Genomic DNA, 7194 nt, shown 5'->3' on the forward strand with positions numbered 1-7194 from the left:
TTTCAGATGCAACGTCTAAAAAGTTCGGCTCGAGGAAATATGAATTTCGGCTAGGCGATCGCGAGTGTTCTCGGTGACTGGCTCCACAGAATTATTTATGCAATACAACACTACAGTTGGTGTGTTAGGCACACTAATAGGTTTAATAGTTCAATTTTGGGTGGCACATAGAATAACCTCATATCCTGGTCTTTGTTGAGCTGTCATGTGTTGCATGTGGATATAATTCAGAACAGAAGTGACCTGGTGTGATGAGTGTGAGATCAATATGTGAGAGAGCAATTTTCCCAGTGATCTGCACTAAGAGAGCAGCTCCAGCCGCGGCACACAAACGTGCCGGCAATCCTCGTGCTACGAAATCCAATGTCTTCGATAAATAAGCTAAAGACCTGCAAGCGCCCCTATACTCCTGAACCGAGACCCCCGCAGACGCTCCCCTCCCTCAGTCACGTATAAGTGAAAGTCTATTTTTGTAGTTTGCCAGCCATAGTACAGGTGCAGAGCATAAATCCATTCAATCTCAGGTTTTTCCTTAGAACACCCAGATCTAAGGATTTTGTCATGAACGAGCAATCAGTGATCCACTGAAGACCATAAACTTAACATTTGTTGTGGTAAGGGGTGGAGGATGACCCCAATCATGTCCGGTTGGCCTTATGAGCGTGCGAGGGAGTCTCTGACCAAAGAGGAGTAAACCACAGGGGAGTCCGCAGCCCCTGAGGGAGACGCACCCAGGCGTATTACTGGTCTTGGAATGTTAAGGGGAGTAACGGCCTTGAGCTCTCACATGCAGGCACGCTGTCTGAACACAGGTCAACAACAGACAAATAATACTCATCATGTGGAATGGAAGAGGTCACAGTAGGGACATCATTCAGTAATGGAGTTACTGGGATGACTAGTTCATTCCATCCATCCATCTTCTACCGCTTACTCTTTTTCATGGTGGGGGGGGGGCCTGGAGTCTATCCCAGGGAGCATCGGAAACAAGGCGGGGTACACCCTGGACAGGGTGCCAATCCATCGCAGGGCACAATCACATACACACTCACACACCCATTCATACACTACGGACACTTTGGAAATGCCAATCAGCCTACCATGCGTGTGTTTGGACTGGGGGAGAAACCGGAGTACACGGAGGAAACCCCCGCAGCACGGGGAGAACATGCACACTCCGCACACACATGGCCCCCGGCGTGAGGCGAACGTGCTAACCACTAAGCCACCCATGACTAGTTCATTGATTTTGCAAATTTTGTGTAAAATGCCATTCTGTTCCAGGCTTAGACATTGCTTACTGGGTGTGTTGTATAGCAGAACTGTTGGCGCAATCACAGCTAGCTGTAATAATACTAGAATAATTGGGCATATCCCTTCCTCTTTTTCTGAGGACAGAGGGTATTGTTTACAGGACACAGGATGACTATACGTCACTTTAGCTTGATAACAGTGTACATGTTACCTGTTCTGTGTCATATATCAAGGAGGGAACTCTGGACTTTCTTTTCCCAGCAGCCACTGAACCATACTACATCACTGTCACATGGCCACCTGCACCTGTATCACGTTTTTTGTTTAACGAGCATTCCTATATATAGCCACTGTTTGTACTGCTTCCTCGTCTTATGTATCGTCTAACTTGACCTTTGTCCTTGTACCACGTTTTATTTCATAGTTTATGATCACCCTTAGCCACAGTATTCTGCCTAGTTGACTTAGTGTCTTTGTTTTGTTGTTTGTTTGTTTATTAAATGTTTGAAGATTTGCACTTGCTTCCGTATCCATCTCTTCTGTAACGTGACATCCTGCTTCGACCTTATGTAGCCCATAATGTGCCAGGTATGTTAGCGAGTTCAGGATGAGGGATGCCACCATCACTGTCCAATTTAGAAACCGGAGACGAACAGCTGGGAACACACAAAATGGCAAAACCCATCATTAAATGTTCAATTTATGCATCAGAACAAGGACTAGTAAATGAAAAGGTGAATAATTATCAGGTGATTTACCGTATGCGGATTTTAATAATGCGGAAAGCCATTCAAAATGAGGAGTTCAGTTTTAAACATATTAAAAGTTCTGATGTTTACAGAGCACGCAAATTGCTCGATATAAACAAATCACCAGGCCCTGATTGTGTGGAATCTGTGTTTTTGAATTTAGCAGCTGATATTATTTCGTCTCCTTTAACTTATCTTTTTGTCTTTAATTTATTTATTCATTTTCATATGGTTCATTTACATGTGATTCATTTACGTTTGATTCATTTACATGTGATTCATTTACGTTTGATTCATTTACATGTGATTCGTTTTCATGTGATTCATATTCGAGATTCCTTTACATGTGATTCATTTTCATGTGATTCATATTCAAGTGATTCATATTCAAGTGATTCATTTTCATGTGATTCATTTACATGTGATTCATTTACTAATTTGCTTCTCTTTAAATCCAGTTTTGGACTGTAATATTACAAAGGTCTTTCCAGATTATTACTTGCTACACTGTATGAGATAACCGCAGTAAAACTGCCTGAATTCTATAATATAACGTGTTCACCATGTTAGGTTTAAATCCTCTAAAAACAGATTCGCAATTAAATAACATTAATGAAATATCAAAAAGATAAGTTGGATGTAGACACTGGTGTTATACCAGAAATTTGGAAATCAGCTTTTGTCGTTCCTTTATTAAAAGAGTGAAATCCCACTATATTAGATCATTACAGTCCAATCCCGAAGCTTTGTGTCCTATCAAAAATTTTAGAAAGCCTCATCAGTGAACCGTTGACATGTTATCAGATTGCAAAAAAGTCTTTTCTAGTAATCAATCAGAGTTTCATAAAAAAAACATCACCACAACAGCCGTTTTGACAGTCTTAAACAACACTGCGTAATCTCTAGATAAAGGGGATTACTGCACTTCCCTTTTGAGCGATTTATCAACGGCTTTCGACACAGTGGATCATGAAATATTGCTGCAGAGATTGAAGAATGTTGGTTCATCACACCATTTAAAAACGATTTAAGTAAACTCAGAGAGGCTATTCGGGTTAAGTAAAGGTTAAATAAATATATAAAATTGCTCTTTCCACAGGTGATCGCTAATTCCCTGCGTTTCCTGTAATACTCGATTTAATCTCGCATCCATTCACTTTTTTAATCTTAGTGTAATGTACTTTACTCTAATCAAAGGAATATCACCTCTCATAAAGGGGTCTTCTACTCTCATGTTTAGTTAATCTGTCAAAGAGTTCTAGTTCTAGTAAAAAAACACAACCCCAAGCGGCAACGATTCATTCTTATCCCTTCCTGAACTCCTTTCTTAATATCCTTCTGGTGAACAGGAAAAAAATCCTTTAGTCTAGGACTATTTGTGATGTACACTAACCTAACATGTTAATATCCCATCTATGCAACGGGTGATAATCCCAATAATACAGAACTAAAAAACAGAGTATATGAGGTTGAGATCTAGACACGTATTTACATTTCCCTCGTCTCTTTCATCACAGTAATTTTTATTCCAAACAACCCGTTGAATTTATGTTTTTTACTGTGTACAACAATAGTGTTTAGTTTAAAGGGTAGAAGTGCATGCACCCGTTTTCCCTTATTAATTTATATGATACTCTTAACCCACTGTACCACACTCAGAATATCACCCAGACCCTCTGACACATTTCAATTTTGTTCACTTTCTTTAAATATATCTAATTAGGAGTAATGCGTATATGTATTTAGCTTAGTCTAACATAAAATCTATCATCTATGAGCTGTGTTTCGATTTAACACCAATTAAGTTCCTTCGCTGAGCGCCATTTGTGAAAGGCATAAAAAAATTCCCTTTATAAATGTATCTATGTCATTTAAACCGTATTTGATCATATTAAGTTGGTGTTACGTCTATTCGTGTCACGAACTACATTTCCCATCTTGCACTGCGGCCTACAAACATGGCTGCCATGGACTGCAATGCCTATCCCAGGGAGCATCGGGCACAAGGCGGGGTACACCCTGGACAGGGTGCCAATCCATCGCTAGTAGAATTTATTTGTAAATGAAATGATACTCACCTTGAAATGTCCTTTGTGTAGTATTTGTTCAGTCTACAGGTCCTCGAACAGTCTTAACTGTTGAATTTGTCTCGCAGAAATTTCAGTTTAAATTACACACAATATTAAGTTGATGTTATTATCAACGTTATCATGTCAACACAACTCATCAGAATAATGTTTACGACTTTAAATACTGAATTAAATCAATGAATTAGAATTTTTATCTTGCAACCACACATTTAATTAAGTTGTGGTAATAGATCCCTGAATTACTTTTTAGAGTGTAGAGCTTGCTCCATATGATATTTTTTTTACCTTACAGATTCTACATTTCGCCTTTATTCTGTCCATGTTATTAAAATATATGTATTAAATGTATTTAAATGGAGAATGTTATCACACGTGATTTGTCACACTCACATGTACGTCAACACAACATTCAGTTAGTGCATGAAGTGAGTGTGGCCGTGGAGTGTGGCGAAAAGATCATCCTATTACTCGGTCTTGTATCAATTCACAAAAATAACTAAAACAGGAGACGACTCGTAGTGCCGACTCATTCACAAACGACACGTCACTAACACAACTTGGCCATGTATTCTATAATCTGGACTAAGACCTCCTTTTAGGCCTACAGAAAAATATTCCTTTTTATTTCTCTGCTCACGAGGCATAAAAAGAGAAACCCTTTATTATCACTTAATTTATGGGATATAAATGAAAGGTCCAAATGGACTCTCTAATCTACATTCTGACCGCCTGATTCATTCATTTCTCAACAGAGGCTTAGAGGCAGTTTACACAACGACAGCGTTTTGGGGCCTGAAAACGCAAACTTTTGAAAACAGTTTTCAAATTGCAAATTTCTATTATTATTTTGTTTTTTAGTATTTTAAATGAACGAGCTTTGCTAACAGTTTTCTGACCTGGAGCACAACAAAGGCTAAATATGGGACTGAAAACAGAAAAATCCATCTCCACGATTAAAAAATGAAAATAAATCGAAGCTATGCTTGAAAAGCATGAGTTTTCACAATTCCTTATGACAATGAATCATTTTCCAAGTCTAACTATCGAGATTCTAAGTAACTGGAGAAACTTTTCCGCCTTCAGTAAATCGTCATATAACGTACCCGGTCTCCCTTTCTGGATCATACAATCTGGGAATATTTTTATATAATACAGGTCTAGAAGTTCTAAATGAGTTACACAACGGGCAATTTGGCAGATGTCCAAAATATTTACAATGCCAAGTTCTTGGCTGCTCCACAATTTTTAAAACACTCACAGCAGTTATTGATACCAAAGTAATTATTATAATACAAGCAGTCCCACCGGACTCACACCCCACAGTCTGTACAAATGAGGTAATCACTCAAACCAGATTCACACATTCACTGAGAAAGCAGAAATATCTCACAAAGTTCTGTGTTATCCAGCTCAATCTGAAGATCACACACACACACACACACACACACACACACACTGAGGCCACCAAGCACCCACACACACACTGGTTCATGCAACACCCACATTCAGCACATATATAAATTCTCAAACATCAATTAGCACATTAAAACAGCAATCACCACATATAACATTTAACAACACAAGATGTACACCCCAAATTCTTCCAGACTTTAACACGCCTCTTGCGTGACCCCACTTAGGATTTCTTGGGCACAATACTTGGTTCTTTCTTAGAATGTCAAATCAACACTCAGTGGCTTGCTCAGTTGGGATAAATTCGCACCTTTAATATCTGTACACCGTGTTGATATTTCTGTAAAGCTGCTTTGAGACAATGTCTTTGTAAAAAGCGCTATACAAATAAAACTGAATTGAATTGAGTTCTTTCTTAGAATGTCAAATCAACACTTGGTTCTCTTCCTAGAACGTCACAACAACTCAGCACTTCACTAAGGAAAAACTACTAGTTACACACATCGATTACACTTTATATTCTATACTACTACTGTTACTACTACGACTACTATTACTATTATTACTAATAATACTACTATACTACTACTACTATTACTTTGAATACTAATACTACTAGTATAATTACTACTAATAATAATATTAATGCTACTACTACTATTACTACTACTACTACTACTACTACTACTACTACTATTAATAATAATAATAGTAATTCTACTACTATTGCTACTGCTGCTACTACTGCTGCTACTAATACTACTATTATTACTACTATTAATGATAATAATAATAATGCTACTACTACTGCTACTACTGCTACTACTCATACTACTACTACTACTGCTGCTGCTACTAATACTACTATTATTACTACTATTAATGATAATAATAATGCTACTACTACTGCTACTACTCATACTACTACTACTGCTGCTGCTGCTACTAATACTACTATTATTACTACTATTAATGATAATAATAATGCTACTACTACTGCTACTACTCATACTACTACTACTACTACTACGACTACTACTACTACTCCTACTACTACTACTACTACAACTAATAATAATAATAATAATAATAGTAATTCTACTACTATTGCTACTGCTGCTACTACTGCTGCTACGAATACTACTACTACTACTACTACTACTACTAATAATGATAATAATAATAATGCTACTACTGCTGCTGCTACTACTCATACTACTACTACCACTACTACTACTATTACTACTACGACTACTACTACTACTACTACTACTACTACTAATAATAATAATAATAATAATAATAATAATAATAATAATAATAATAAGATTAAGAAGAAGAATAAGAAGAGGAAGACTGTATTAAGCTTCTGTCACTTACATAAAATGAACAAAAATAAGAGACATACTGTGAGTGACACTTCAGCTGCTGGGGATCTGTAGTATTGTAATCTTGCTGATTTTTAGTTTGTAGTATTAAATGTAAGGGGGGGTTTAATGAAAATTTCAATCTTTAAATAATTACACCAGGTTCTCCATGCTCTGCCCGTGGAAGTGGAAGGTTCTAGACTGGTCAAGTCAATCAACTGAGCAGCATCTCACCCCCTGAAGAGGAGACTGAAGGGAGAAACCCCCTGAAACACACAGCCTGAAAGAAGCTGCAGTTAAATCCTGGAAAAGCTTCACAAA

This window comes from Ictalurus punctatus, chromosome 14 (genome assembly GCF_001660625.3).
Source record: "Ictalurus punctatus breed USDA103 chromosome 14, Coco_2.0, whole genome shotgun sequence".
Classification (NCBI taxonomy): Eukaryota; Metazoa; Chordata; class Actinopteri; order Siluriformes; family Ictaluridae; genus Ictalurus; species Ictalurus punctatus.